Here is a 16,699-nt window from a genome sequence, read left to right as displayed (position 1 = left end):
TTTTTTCTTTTTGCCTTTTCTAGGGCTGCTCCTGCAGCATATGGAGGTTTCCAGGCTAGGTGTCTAATCGGAGCTGTAGCCACTGGTCTACACCAGAGCCACAGCAACTTGGGATCTGAGCCGAGTCTGTGACCTACACCACAGCTCACAGCAACACTGGATCCTTAACCCGCTGGAGCAATGCCAGGGATCGAATACACAACCTCAAAGTTCCTAGTCAAATTTGTTAACCGCTGAGCCATGATGGGAACTCCTGATACAAGATATTTTTGCAAAATTTCTTTTATGATGTTTATAACTTGCACACTAAAGAGATTAATAGTAAAGTTTTCTGACTCTCAAAGCCTTGCCATAATATTTATTTAGCTAAACTTAAAGCCAAAATTTTTTTTAATTTTAGAATTACATTTTTCTCTTTCTATTCTCATCTGTTTATAATCACCTTGCATATTTCCATGTTTTTTTTCAGTGCATGTGTTCAGTGATAACTCATGCATATTTCACTTAATAGGATTAATTATCAGCCTTCCACTAATTATAATTAAAGTCTCCTCAGGTAATTGTGTAAGTTAACTTTGGCAATTCACACGTACAGAAGAGTATTTTGTAGAATAATAGGGCATTGTGCTGCAAAATACAGTAAAGAACATAAAGGGTAGGAACATAATAAAAGAATTCAGAGCTCTAATATATTAAGCTTTTCTTCTGTGTGTTGCCATATATCTAACTGCAAATTGTGCTACTAAATATATTACATCATCTACATATAGTAATGATCCCTTAATGCAAACCTTATGACAGTAGGCATTTCTACGAAAAATTAATTCAAAAACATATAACTATTTCTCTCCTCTCTTAATAGATATTAGTATTCTAAGTTCTCGCTAAATAGCTTATGCTTTAGAAGATAAATGCCCTCAAAATTGGTAATTTATATGCAAAACAAATGAAAAAGACTTTCCTCAAAGCATCTATCCCTGAATGTACAAATTAAGGCTGGCTTCGTTTACGAAGCTTATTTTTTAACTTTTATTTATACCTAATGGTTCATTTATATGTTACTACATTAAGAAGTCAGTGTTTTGAAGATGCCATATGACACTGAAATGGCCATCTTTTGAAATTATAGGATGCTTCGTTGCAGAGTCAGACTCTAATCTGCAACCAATTTGTGTCAGCTTTCTGCATAGAAAAAGATCTCAAATCCTCTCTTAAACCAGGAATCAGCTGAAGGTTTGTCTTGGTTTCGTGAGTCCAATGCAATTAGGCAGCACGTGAATGTGGGCCACATGCGTTTATTGCTCTTCCTAGCATGTGTTACTTTGATGTGTTAGGTCGGAAGGCTCACTCTTTTCTGGGCAGCCTTCCTCCTGGGTCTTTATACTGCTTAGCAGTTGAGTCGAGACTTTGAAACACAGCCTAATTTAGAGGCGGATGCTGCAGCTGCTGCTGTCATTTCAGATGATTTTTTTTTTTTTTTTTTTTTTGCTTTGATGTCAGCTTAGAATCTTGGGTGTTGTATCAGTAAAGCAGTGTCTGCAATTCACAAAACAGAAAGCGCACCATTTAAGCTTTTGTTTTAGTTTTTAAATCGAATTTTGACATCTAAAGGATCAAAAAATTGTAGCTGAGCAAAAATATATGGAATTCCGTATATTAATAATTGGGAGAAAGGTCTGAATAAAGAATATATAGCTCTCCTGGTATTAATTTAAACAGATTTGCTCACTATCGGCTAAACATTGATGATAAAATATGTGAAATGTAAAGCAGCCTCTGGTTTCTTGATCTTGCTCCCTCTACATCTAATCAATGTGGCACAGAGGTTTTCCTTCCAAATGTTTGACTCATCATTAAAGCAGTTTGTGTTAATTATTATTATGTTGTTGAACTATATACTTTACCTTAGCAGAAAACCTACCAAGTCCTTTCAGGACAAAACCAATAATGGATCCAATTATCTTCATTTTCACTAATTGAAAACCATAAGTCTGAGAAACTGTAAATCTGCTGGCTTTCTAAGTTGGAAATAATGTCAACATCTTCAAATCATCTGTGACTTGATATATGCAGTATAGGTTTAAAGTCTAAAAGAGGTAGAAATTGGGGAGTTAAATACTAGTGAACCTAAAGAACAATATGGGTAGGTTTCCTAGGCTGATCAAGACCGAAAAGTCATGGAGGATTCCTTTCTATGCATTCCCTGCTGACAAAAAACATTTATCATTGAGGATCTTAGAATATCATCTGCCTATGCATATGCAGGTTTTTTGTTTTGTTTTGTTTTGTTTTTCCAATAAGATGAAGAGGCTACTGTTTGTGAGCAAGAACAGAAAATAACAGTCACTTTTTTTGGTGTGATACAATTTTACCTAAATTTAGAGAGAAAAGCTAATAAGGACTTTATTGTATTACATTGGCAATAAGGAAAGTCTAAATCCTGGTTACCTGAACAAATTCTGTGAAGATCCCTCTCTTTTAATGACATATGACACTGAAATGGCCATTGTTATTATAGTATATTCTAGGGAAATTTCTCTCAGAATGTGCTATGATAAATTTCCCTGAGAGCAAAAAAAACATTTTATTGCTGAAGATAACGATCCACATTTTTAAATTTGGTAAATGTTTGTCTCAGAAGGTACCGTTTTAGCATAAGACACTGGAAATAACCTAAATTTCATAAAGGGGAATTGATTAAGCAAATGTCACAGAGGCCTTCAGTGGAATACGATGCAGCCATTTAATATTGTCCAACTCCATAGAAAAATATCATACCAAACTTAGATGAAAAAGAAAATGGAGTTCCCATTATGGCTCAGTGGGTTAATGAACCCAACTAGTATCCATGAGGATGCAGGTTTAATCCCTGGCCTGGCTCAGGGGGTTAAGGATCCAGCATTGCTGTGAGGTTGACAGCTGCAGCTACAACTCGACCCCTGGCCTGGGAATCTCCATATGCTGTGGGTGTGGCCCTAAAAAGACCAACCAAACAAACAAAAACCCTTAGATGAAATAATGAAGGAAACACAATGATGGTAGTGACTATCCTTAGTTATTTGGAAAATAGGGTTTTTCTACTTTTCCTATATATTCAAAACATATTTATATAGAACATGATTTCTAACTTTTATAAAGTAATAAAAATTATGTAATATGTCTGTAAATGTCCCATTATACATAATGTACTAATAGAAATGAAATATGTTTATTAACTGTGTTTTTACTTAAAAAATAAAGTCCAATTCCATTCAATTCCTTAGATTTAGCATGGACATAAAATATTGTTTCTCTTTTACTATTTGTGGGCATTTATCCAAACATAGAATTTTAATGTTCACATTTTCACTTTGCTTATGCCAAGTATTTTGCTACCACATGGAAGTATTGTAATATGACTTCATTTCATTTTCTTATATTTTAAAAATTGTGTTGGATTTTCTAAGTATAACTGAATTTGACAATAACAGCTCTGTTTCCTTGAATTTCCTAAAGTAAAATTTATTATTATAAAGTTTTTGTTATAAATTTTTATTATGATAAAATTCTTTTAAATAATAGATAATAAGAAATTATAGTGAAAAAGTGATCCTAAAGCCATACAAATTTATTGTGAATTTATCATAAATTATTGCTAAATTTAAATAGGGCAACCAGAAAACATGTGTAACTGAGTTAAATTTAAATTAATTAAAATTTTATAAAATTTATAATTAAGTTCCTCAGTCGCACCAGCCCCATTTCAAGTGCTAAATAGCCACATGTGGCTAGTCGCCATGGTATTGGACAACTGATGTAGAATTTCCATCATCACAGAAAGTTTGATTGGAAAGAGCTGAAATAGACACTACTTGAGATAATTAGTGCTCTGCTTCTCATTTTATCCTTTATAGCATGTTTAGAGAAGCAAATTTCTAGATAATCATCTCAAGTTTCTTTTTTCATTTTGCCATCCTATGAAAACATGTTTGAAAGCGAGGGAAAAAGACCATCTCTCTCAGCATGTTTTGTTTGCCATGTGTGTTTATATGGCAAAAGAAAGTCGTATGATTGAACAATAGTCTGTACTAAAATAAAATCCATCTTTCATGCCTTTGTTCTTACAATATTTGTTTTTCTCAAAACACTGATTTTTTTTTTCTTTTCCCTACTTTAACATGAGCAATAGGGCACAGAGCCTTGTGCAAATAGAAAGCATGGGAAAAATCTGGAGGCTACCAGGCACTTAAAATGAAAGGTAAAAGGAGGAGCTTCCTTAATCCGAAGAGGATAAGAGAGAAGATAAATCCCACTGTGAAAATACCTCTTTAAGGGAAAAGAATATAAAACAATGGCATAAATATGGCAACCATCTTTTATACCACACCGAAGAGCTTTTCCTAAAGAGTAATTGTACAGACAGTGAAATTTAAGATCAAAGTAGAGATCAGAGTCATCTTAAAAAAAAAACACACTTTCTTTAAATCATAAATATAATAATTTCCAATAGAAAAATGATAGGAAATACAGAAAAACTTAAAAAAGTAAAAAGCCATCATTATATTTTTACTTAATTATTAAATTGCGTAATTAAGATACATTTAATTTTCTAAGACTGTTTTACTCTAAAATTCTCTCTTAACATTATAAGGGCTTTATCAAAATAATTAAGAAGTGTTCATAAAATGTAGTTTCAATTATTTAACTTATGTGTGGAATTAATTGATTTATCACTTTGTAATATTTAGATTATTTTGAATCTTGTTATTTAAATAATGCTATAAACACTTTATTGGCTTGTATCCTAGTTTACATCTGTCATTATTTCTTCAGGATAAGTTTCCAAGAGTAGAATTATTAGATTATAGCATAAAATCTTATGATAAATTTCTTTACAAAAATGTGATAATGTCCTTTCCTGCTAGCAGTGAATATGAATTCTCTTTTCTAATGCATTCTTAGTAGAATGGTAAATAAAGAAATGGTATTACTAAAGTTGGAATTATTCAATGTAAGTTTGTATTCATTCATGATAATAAATGATAAAGATGATGCTATCAAAATTCATTTTTAAATATAATAAAACATCATATGTTAAATTCTAGGAGTTCCTATCATGCTCAGTGGAAATGAATCTGACTAGTATCCATAAGGACGTAGGTTCAATCCCTGGCCTCACTTAGTGGGTTAATGACCCTGTGCTGCCATGAGGTGTGGTGTAGGTCACAGACACGGCTTGGATCTGGCGTTGCTGTGGCTCTGGTGTAGGCTGGCGGCTACAGCTATGATTTGACGCCTAGCCTGGGAACTTCCATATGCCATAGGTGCTGGCCCTAAAAAAAAATCAATTCATCAGAGGATAAAACATTAACTAGTATAGAGAAATGGAAACAATTTCCTTTCCTATATATTAATCCGTGTTTCTTAAAAGTATGAAATACATATCAGGTAAACAACAGCATTGTGGTATAGCCTTGCCTTTTCCCCTCAGTTTTATGGAGGTATGATTGACAACTAAAAGTTGTATATATTTAGGTTGTATAATGTGATGCTTTGATACACATATACTTTGTGAAATGATTACCATAATCAAGCTAATTAACATATACATCATATCACATAGTTATCTTTTGTGTGTGTGATGAGAGCACTTGAACTACTCTCAGCAAATGTTAAGTATACATATATTATTATTATTAACTATAGTCACCATGCTGTACATTACATCTACAGAACTTATTTATCTTAGAACAAAGTTACCCCCGCCAACATCTTTATTTTTCACCCACCCAACCCAACTTTTTTTTCTTTAGATTTCACAAATAAGTGATATTGTGCTGTATATGTCTTTCTGTACCTGATTAGTTTCACTTAGCAAAATGTCCTTAAGGTTCAGCCATGTTGTCACAAATTCCCTCTTTTTTAAGGCCGAATAATATTTCTGTGTGTGTGTGTGTATGTGTGTGTGAGAGAGGGAGAGAGAGAGAGAGAGAGAGTTTCTTTACTCATTCATCTGTTGTTGCCTTATCTAACCTACTGTGAATAATGCTGCAATGAAGGTGGGTTGGCAGATATCTCTTTGAGATACTGATTTCCTTTGGATATTCACCCATAGGCGAGATTTCTGGATCATATTTTCAATTTTTAATTTTTGGGGCACTACTCCATACTGTTTTTCATAGTGGCTGAACCAAATTGCATTTCCACCAACAGTGTAATAGAGGAATACTACTACTGTGGAGAATAGGGAACAGTATTCCTTATTCTTAAAGCACAATGCCTAGCACATAGCATGCAATTTTTATTCAGATTCTATCATCATTACTGGAATTGGGGAGTTGCTTCTGTGCATGAGCTAAACTCCAAGACCCGTTATTTGGCACTGTGTAGTTTTACTGCATTTTCTCATCTTGCTTCAGTGATTCCTATAACTTTAAAATTCTTCTTTGTATCATTTTGGTATTGTATTATACATCCTTTGGTTGTTTCCCCCCCAATTATATTGAAAATTATTGTCTAGGTTGTAACCTTTTTAGGTTATTTTTTAGATTTTGATAGCCAACTTCATATGAGCATTTAAAAAAAATAATAACAAATCCCAATCTTTTCTGATGGATTTAATTGATGTCTTACTTTAATTTTCCTTTGGGAGTATGGAAAGAGAAGAGCCTTTTTTTTAGATTTCACCTTCACAAAGGGTCTCAAAGTTTCACTTTTGACATTCTGAATGTGGTTAAAATGACAAAAATCATAAAATCACACTGACTGGACTGTTTTTTATTTAATATGTGTCCTGTTACTGGATTGTACCACATGCTATACACTGTGAATTATTATTTTGATAAACCATGTGATAAATTTATTTTTGTCTGGCACCATTATTTGACTGCATTTTTTGATATTAAGATAATTACTTTAAAATGTAAATTTTAAAAATAAATTGTTTTTTAACCCCCCAAAACAACAAACAACAACAAAAAAGTGTTCCCTATTCTCCACATCCTTGCCAACACTTGTTATCTTTTGTCTTTTTGATAATGAGCCATCCTAACAAGTATGAATGATGTCTCTTCATAGATTTGATTTGCTTTTCCCTGGTGATTGAAAACGTTGAGCATATCTCTGTATACACATTAGCCATCTGTATATCATCTCTGGAAAAATGTATGTTCAAGTATTTTGACCATTTTTTAATCAGGTTTTTATTTGTTTGCTTGTTTCTGCTGTTGAGTTCTATGTGTTTCTCTGAATATTAACTCTTTAGCTGATAAATAGTCTTCAAATATTTTCTCCCATTGAATAATTTGCCTTTTAATTTTGTGGATTGTTTCCTTTGCTGTGCAGAACATTTAGCTTTATGTATACTCATTTGTTTATTTTTGCTTTTATTGCCTTTGATTTGGTGTTAAATCCAAAAAATCATTGCCAAGACTAATGTTAAGGATCTTTATTCCCTATGTTTTCTTCAAGGAGTTTTACAGTTTAAGTTGTTACAGTTTAAGTCTTTAATCCATTTTGAGCTGATTTTTTATTTGTAATGTGTAAAGTTACGCATTTGTAATGTGTAAAATAAGGATCCAGTTTCATTCTTTTGTATATGAATATCAAGTTTTCCCAATACCATTTATTGATGAGGCTATCCTTTCCTATTGTGTATTTTTGACACCTTTGTCAAAGATTAGTTGGCTCTAGGTGTATGAATTTATTTCTGGGCTTTCCATTCCATTGATGTAAGTATCCATATTTTTGCCAGTACCACACTGTTTTGATTACCAGAGCTTTCTGATGTAATACGAAACCTGAATTTTGAAAAGTGAAATACAAAACTATGGAATTATTTTACACATATTTTGAAGAGTATTAAGGAAACAAAAGATACTGAGAAACAGATCTATCTGTGATTATTCATCCAAATTGTCTTTTTGGAGTTCCCGTCATGGCTCAGTTGTAAAAAACCCAACTAGTATACATGAGGACATGGTTTCAATCTCTCACCTCACTCAGTGGGTTAAGGATCTGGTGTTTACCTGAGCTACAGTGAGGTCCACAGGTGCAGCTCGAATCCCATGTGGCTGTGGCTGTGGTGTAGACCAGCAGCCACAGCTCTGATTCGATTCCTAGCCTGGGAACTTCCATGTGCTGTGGGCATGGCCTTAAAAAGATAGAAAAAAAAGTTACCTTTTTAAGTTGACTTTTTCTAATTAAGGCCAAAAGTATATAGAAAACAGGAAGTGGTAAGATTCTGTTACACCATTAAAATTCTTCCAAAATAGCACAGGATGGATCTCAATTAACAAAAACCCCAAACAAAACAGAAACAGGTAAAATCAAGTTGTGTCCTATTCACTTTGTTTTGCAATTGACTATAAATTTTACAGAGTACTCTTGGAAGTAGCATTTATTAAGTGGCTAGTATGCATTGACTACTTTATATGTAAAAATTATGTCCAAAGTCATTTAGTTAATAAGCACAAGAGCTGAGATTTGAATTATACCAGGTGGAAGGGGTATTTCATACTTAACCACCTAATTCCTTATTTCCCCAATGATTTTGATGCCTGTCATCATAGCTTTTTCCTCTCCTTAGATAGGAAGTGACCATACAGGAAATCTACTCTTAATAATTATGATTATGTGAGAAGAATTCAGCTTAGAGAAGAATAGTGCTCAAACTTCTGCTGGTTAGTCTAAGAACTGAGACATCAACTTAAACCTTGATTTAAATCTAGGGTTAAATTTAGCTGTTCTAATTCCTTTCAGTTAATTTTTTTAAAAAAATTAAAAATATGAAATAATTAAACAAGAAATTTATACCTGAAACATTTAGAAAAATTATCTTGAAATGTATGTGTGGGGGAAAAAACCTCTCTTTGTTTCTAAACTGGATATACTGATTGGAAGTGCTCAACATCTTTCTTGAATAAATCTTAACCCATTTGAATTATTTATAATTTATGGTTTCATTGTCTTTGAACTAGAGCAAGAACTTAAAAACACATTTGAAGTAATCTAAATTAAGAGTTTTTCTGGATTAAAACTTTTTTTTCTTCTAGCATTTTATAGTTACCTTGAATAGGTCTAGATCTACAATATTTTCTTTCAGCCCTTGGCTTTTAACTAGTCTTTCCAAAGTATTCTACTTCACAGAAATAAGAATTGTCTTTCTCTTGACACTCATATTCCACTGGGTTATGAAATATTTAATTAAACTATGTGAATTCAGTTCCAAGCCCAATTGAAATAAACATTTTGTGTTGTGTTTGAACATAACTGACTTTTATTGAACATACAACTTAGCCAATGAAGCAGCCATGGGGACTGTGTACTAAATATTGTTAATCTCAGTATTATACACAATGGATGCATCAATAACACATTATACAGAGGGAATAGAGCCCTTCAAAGAAAGCTTCTTAAATGTGGCTCCAAAATTAATCTTTGTTAATTGTCCATATCTTAAAGTATATCATTCCTTCCCCTTTGTTTTCATAATCATTATTTCCATACTCATTACCATTAGTAATTGAGATCCTAATATAGAGAAGACTATGCTAGAAACTGTGCAATCCAAAAATTTTAAAATATGGTTTTTAACCTCAATGGACTTGAAATTTAGCTGGGAGGAGAGAACATCAAAGAGTTCTGAAAAGCCTGGAGTAAAATCAAGGTGAATTTCGGGGTAGGCAACATTTTCCCAATCCTTCCCATATTCTTTTAGGTCTTCTAAGAAAAGGCAATATGCTAATTTTATTAAAAGTACCAAGTTTGGGAGTTCCCATTGTGGCTCACTGGTAATGAAACCAACTAGTTTCCATAAGGATGTGGGTTTGATTCCCTAGCCTTGCTCAGTGGATTAAGGATCCAGCATTGCCAGGAGCTGTGTTGTATGTCACAAATTGGGTTTGGATCCTGCATGGCTGTGGTATAGGCCAGCATCTGCAGCTCCAATTTGACCCTTAGCCAGGGAATTTCCATATGTCACAAGTGCAGCCCTAAAAAAAAAAAAAAAAAAAAAAAAAAAAAAGACCAAATTCTACCTAATGCCAATTTCCTGTATCAACAAAGTAACCAAATCTATTAAGGTACTAAACAAGTACTAAACTTATCTAAAATGCAGACAAAATGTTATTTATAAATATGATTTTTACAGCAGTGAAAGCAAACTAAGTATTCAACCACATGCTATTAAGAGCTTGAGAATCTTTCATTTATGTTTCCTGCATAGAAGCAAGTTGAATTCATCAGAAAATATTATAGTAAAACAGAACTTGTGGACAAACATAGCTCTTTAAAAACCACATAATCTCTTGTGATTAAATTATTATGCTAATAGTTAAAATAAAGGAACATACATATAACATGGACTGTTAGTAAACCATTAAAAATAATTTTATGAAGGATTTAAAAATAATATTGAAAACTTCTAAGTATAATTTTTGTGTAAAACCCTGAAATATAACTGATAATAGAGTTTCACCACAGTGGTATAAAGAGTCCTGTAAAACTCCGAAAGGATATAAACTGTAGAATTTATTGGAAATTAAATACTTTCCTTTATATTTACTTGTTGCCAATTGAAATAAATGTTACTTTGTATACATTCTTTTTTCTCACATTATCATGTTCCGTCATAAGTGACTAGACACAGTTCCCAGTGCTACACAGCAGGATCTCATTGCTAATCCATTCCAAAGGCAATAGTCTGCCTTTATTAACCCCAAGCTCCCACTCCACCCCACTCCCACCCCCCTTCCCCTTGGCAATCACAAGTCTATTCTCCAAGTCCATGATTTTTTTTTTCTGTGGAAAGGTTTATTTGTGTCATATACATGTATGTGTAACTGGGTCACCACTCTGTACAGTAGAAAAAAAATTGTATTGGGGAAATAACAATTAAAAAATAAAAAATTTAAAAAAGTTACTTTAAGTACATATTACATACATTTCCATTTCCCCTAATGTATCATTTAACAGAGGTTGTGTTTTAAAAATATCCCTAATAATAAATATTCACAGAATTTTTAATTGTTTTCCAGTCTTGGTGAAGATAAATTTCAGATGCAAGCAGCTATAGAATGTACATGGTTCATTCAAAGCAAAAGACAAGGACAAGGCATTGTCAATTCTCCATGTGCTATTATATGGCTTGTACTGAATTTATATTCCTTGGAAAGTAATACAAGCTGGTAAAACTTTTTTTCTGAAAAGGAATAGCACTATCAGATTAAAATTAAAGATATATTCCCCTACATATAACAAAAAGTTTTATTTAAAGGATATATTTTTTTCAAATATATGGTAATAAGTAAAGTTGTGATTCTATGACATTGTTCAACTAAATTCATTCCAGATAATCAAAAGTCCACTTAAGCTACTTACTCTGTAAAGGTTACTTCAGTTTTGTTACAGTGGATTCAGCAATACTAAGTAGTAAGGGTACAGGTTTTGAGATGATTTTAATGCTACTGCAGGCACAGATATGAGTAGTTAATAACATTTTAGGGAGAGGTTGAAGAAATACTAACTATGCTGTCTTTCCTATTAACATTTCATGCACACGACTTTCAAATACTTAACACTGTTAGCTCATTTTATTCATCATCAAACGGATATTCACCAGAATCTTGAAGTAACTTTCAGCATCTTGCTTTCTAGGGTGATGGCCAAATGTTGTGCAGAAGAGCACTGGACATTGGTGGGCAGTGGAGGTTGGTAGCTGAAGTCCATACCCTGCATCATTTCTCAGGTTGTACCCTTACTGTCTTCCCCTGCTTCTCCCTATTTTTCCTTTTTATTTGTTCTCTCAGTTAATGCTCTCCAAGACTTCACAGCTCAGACATATTCAAATTCCTTGCAACTTGCTTCCTCTTAACAACCAGCCAATCTTCATAATCCACTGATGTTTATTCTTCAAGGTATTTCAAATCCATTCCCTTGTTCTATTCCTACTAATACTCCCTTTGTTCAGATCAATATACATTTTAACTCTGCCATCACGATAGACTTTTTCTCTTCTTCCATTACACAATATGTTTACTTACAATTCATTCTTCTTTCTGTATGAAAAATTTCTCAATTATAGACATCCTCTTAGACTACCATGAATTCTATGTACAATTTTGAGAAGAACACCTTGATAAGTAATCCTTTTTTATACTGCATTTAAAGGCCATAATGGTTCTGAACCTATGTTAGAATATAGCATCTGATGTCAAATGATTTCTTTACTATTGCTTCATTGTAATGTCAATATCTTTACATAAATATATTTCCCTTTCCTGATGACTGTGTGCCTTCTGGATTCCCTAGTTTCTATCAGTCACAATAGATTGAAACCATTGAGTTTTCTTGTCTAATTAGTGTTGGCCTAGTATATTGTGAAGTTCTGATACACACAGATGTTTTCATTCTAAAATATGTGAAATTTATTTATTGATTGATTTTTTCTTTTTTTTCTTTTTTTAAGAGCTGCACCCACGGATATGGAGGTTCCCAGGCTAGGGGTCCAGTCAGAACTGTAGCTGCCAGCCTATGCCACAGCCACAGCAATGCTGGATCCGAGCCACATCTGCAACCTATATCACAGCTCAAGGCAAAGCTGGATCCTTAACACACTGAGCCAGGCCAAGGATCAAACCTGCATCCTCATGGATGCTGGATGGGTTTGTTAACCACTGAGCCACAACGGGAACTCCAATATGTGAAATTTATAGTACAGTATTCTCAAACACTAAGGGGCTATCAATTATCTGGGATTTTTTAAAAGGCAGATTTTGATTCAGTGAGTATGGGGTAGGTACTTAGAATCTATATTTATAACAAGTTTTCAGGTGGTGGTCATGCTGCTTTATACTATATGATGGTATTAATTAAGTACTATTATCAATGATTATCTATGCACATGAAACCCAGAAAACTATTACTTTGGCAAATAAGCTTTCAACTCAACAAATATTTATGGAGCATCCGTGGCTAAAAAGTACACAGGGTTGAATAATAAGATTACAATTTAATAAAGAGGATATAATTAGATTAATTTAGATAAATAAATGCCAAAGATTAAACCTATAATACAGAGTAGATTACAATTTAATAAAGAGGATGTAAATAGTAGATTAAGCAAATAAGTAAATTCCAATTATAAAAAACCATAATACAGAGTAGAAATATTTTATAGTGTCATATATCACCAGAAAGTCACAATGTGGGAAGTGATATATGCCAGTATGTCCAGTTAACAAGAAAGTAAAAAGAGCTTCAGAAGAATGTGGCATTTGAGAGCTTTTTGGAAGTATAATTTCAAGAGGAACAATATGAATAATACAATGGAAATAATAAAAGGAGCATTCTGGGTGGAAGAAATTCTCAGAACATAGACACAAAGGTAGAACACTGTGAGGTATTTGTAGGAATCATCAGGAAGTCCTGTTTGGCTTTGCTGTTTGGTGAGTAACAGAAGAGTATAGGAAGGAAACTTAGAAGAGGAGAAGAGGTCTAGAAAACAGAGAAGAGAATTTTAAGTGTCACCAGATATCAACTTGGCTTATATTCCATGTAGGAAAAATTGGCATGATACTCTATTCAAGGCATAACTTGATATTTTCAGCATACCTTGCAGAACAGCCTACAATAGGTATCTCTCTTAAAGCAGTAAGAATCTTTTTAATTTTTCTGTTCAACTTAGCAAACATGTAATGTGTAAGATAGGAAAGGAAGGAAGCAGAGAGCAGGTCTTGAATAACAATCAAGATAAACGAATTGTTGATCACAAGGATGTATTAATGCACAAGGACTGGCATAATAACTATGGTTAAGGACATGATTGATGCTATCTATGAGTGACTTTTATGTAGTGCCTTTACATATGACATAGATGGCAGTATAGGTATATTTGTGGATGGCAGGAGTTAAATTTAATATCCGTAAGAGTCAAATTTTCAATCACATCCAAGTTCTTATCATACTATTTCTTTAGAGATATTTACTCTGATTTAACATTAAGGCACATAATTTAATTGTCCAGGGACTGCTCTGGTCTTCTTGATTCATTTTTAAAAATTATTTAAAAAGTAAAGTAAAGTTGATTTACAATGTTGTGCCAATTTCCACTGTACAGCAAAGTGACTCAATCATACATTCTTTTTCAATAATATTTTTTATCTTGGTCTACCCCAGGGGACTGGATATAGTTCCATGTGCTATACAGTAATATCCTATTGCCTATCCATTCTAAATATAATGGATAGTTTGCATCTATTAGGCCCAAACTTCCAGTCTCATTTCTTCCCCCTACCTCCTTGGCTTTATGTCTGTGAGTCTGTTTCTGTTTCACAGATAGGTTCATTTGTGGCTTATTTAGATTCCACATGTAAGTGATATCATGTGCTATTTGCCTTTTGTTTTCTGACTTACTCGATTACTAGATTACTGTAGCTATATAGTATTCTCCGAATTCTAGGACAGTTATGCTTTCTGCCTTGTTTTTTTCCCTTGGGATTGCTTTGGCAATTCTTGGTCTTTTATGGTTCCATATAAATTTTTGGATTATTTGTTCCAGTTCTGTGAAAAATTGCATGAGTGATTTGATAGGGATTGCATTAAATCTATAGATTACTTGGACTGTGAAAAATTGCATGAGTGATTTGATAGGGATTGCATTAAATCTATAGGTTACTTGGATAGTATGGCCATTTTAGCAATATTAATTTTTCTGATCAAGGAGCACTGGTCATCTTTCCATTTCTTTGATTTTCTTCACTAACATTTTATAATTTTTAGTGTGTAAGTCTCTCACCTCCTTGGTCAAGTTTATTCCTAGGTATTTTATTTTTGGTGTGATTTTAAAAGGTATTTCTTTTTATATTCTTCTAATATTTCATTGTTAGTATGCATAAATCCAACTGATTTCTGAATGTTAACCTGTATCTTCTTGATTCTTTTCACATAGTGAAAATATTACTGTCTTTCATTGTCTTTTTTTTTTAAGTCACCAAATAAAGATACAAACCAAGATAAAATGGTGCTTGCTAAGCAAATTAGATTCAAACTATCCCAAATAAATATGTAACCCAATTAAAAATGTGCTTTTCGGGGTCACTTCTAGACAATCCTCTCTCTTTCTATTTAAATTAGATGATTGCCTCTTAGATACTTTTATATAAAATTCTGGAGTTACCACCATCAAAAACAACCTGGCCCTTCAGAGGATTCCCTTCCAGTCTACTCTTGATTTCTGGTAGGTTAATTACCAGTTGCTTGCATCATGTCTCCATATTATACATATGAGCCAAAAAAATATGTTCTTTGTTTTTATACTGAGCAAAGGAAGGTTCAAAAGGGCAACAACAATTCTTCAAACTATTCATAATAATGATGTAAAATTACCAGCTATATAAGCATTTAGGCATTTCTGTGTCTGGGAGGAGTTGGGATGGTCTTTATCTTAAGATAATGTCTCAGGGTCAACCTTCATTGAAGCTCAAAGTAACACTAAGTAGCAAAGAAACTACCTCAAACACCCTCTTACAGGTAATGCATAGCACTGAAATATGTAACTCCCATTAAAGACCCTTTAAATTTAAAAGCTGCTCTTTTACGGGCTTTTCTTTCTCTACACACTGTTTAAGTTCAGTTTCTTTGCTATCCTGGTGAAGTAGGGATCTGGATGATTTTAATGTCTACAGATACCACGAGGCAATGGAATGAGTCATTTCCCCCCAGTCAACCAGATTTTGAAAATTTTAAAGTCTATTCTGGGAGGAGTTGGGATGGCCTTTATCTTAAGAAATTTATTTGAGACTTTTACATTATGAGTGAGCACACATTTAAGACCGCCTTTAATGTTTTTCTTGGAAAAATAGTACACTTAGGAATTAAACCTTGTTCCAACAACTGGTTTTTATTAGTAAGGAAGCTGAACTTGAAACATAGGACACAGGAAAAACAGAACAGAGGAACAGACTCATTAAAAAGTAGTGTTCTGATTTTTCACCTACTCATTTTAATAAATCTTTTTACCAAAATTCCTTGTTAACTCATGAAAGATGTGTATACACATTTTTCTCTATATATGTGACTAGAAAGACATTTTAGGTCTAAGGCAGAGATCACTGATTGTGTTATGGTGATAAATTATATGATGTAAACTAAAGTTTTATACAATATAGAGAGTATATAGTTTTAAAAGTAAAACTGTATACCCCTCCACACATTGGCAATGAAAATCAGAATCAACATTTCCAAAAATAATTTTGAACCACATAATTAATTTCTCATAGATAATTTCTGGGCACAGTGTCATGTCAGTCAGAAACATTTGTTACACTAATGGTACCACATGTTGAAGGAGTGTGAATAAATGTAATATACTTCCTCTTAGCCAAACTCTCAATTTCATCAATTGCTTTTAGTAAAAAATGATTTTCCAGGGAGGTTAGCATTATCTCCAAATAGCAGGAATTTAGGATACTTAAAATTTTATTGAAATAAAATATGTGAAAAAGTTTTAATCTCCTTTTCTGAAAACTGAAAAACAATGTTCTCAATATTATCCACATTTTAAGCAAAGGAATTACATTATCAAAAAATGTTAACGAATTTTATGCTTATACGTGTTAATTTTAAGAATTTGCACCCACTCAGTATTTCTCAACCCTATATTCCTTAACATGCCCTTAAAGTTTGTCTAAAATAACCATAAACCATGACACTACTGGACATT

General features: G+C 32.9%; 1 long non-coding RNA gene across 5 annotated transcripts in view; it reads left to right on the top strand.

Annotated features, from left to right (window-relative positions):
• The window catches only part of LOC106508354, a 313,674-nt gene that overhangs the window by 278,664 nt on the left and 18,311 nt on the right, over positions 1-16,699 (top strand). For 3 of the 5 annotated variants that reach the window (XR_002337715.1, XR_002337716.1, XR_001305159.2), the window contains one exon: positions 11,635-11,725. This is a non-coding gene — a long non-coding RNA (uncharacterized LOC106508354). Of the gene's footprint in view, positions 1-11,634; positions 11,726-15,111; positions 15,215-16,699 lie in introns of all 5 variants that reach the window. The other 2 variants (XR_002337714.1, XR_002337717.1) reach the window with 2 other exon arrangements.

Source organism: Sus scrofa, chromosome 13, assembly GCF_000003025.6.
Source record: "Sus scrofa isolate TJ Tabasco breed Duroc chromosome 13, Sscrofa11.1, whole genome shotgun sequence".
In the NCBI taxonomy this organism is placed as follows: domain Eukaryota; kingdom Metazoa; phylum Chordata; class Mammalia; order Artiodactyla; family Suidae; genus Sus; species Sus scrofa.
This window is presented reverse-complemented; position numbering and strand designations above follow the sequence as displayed.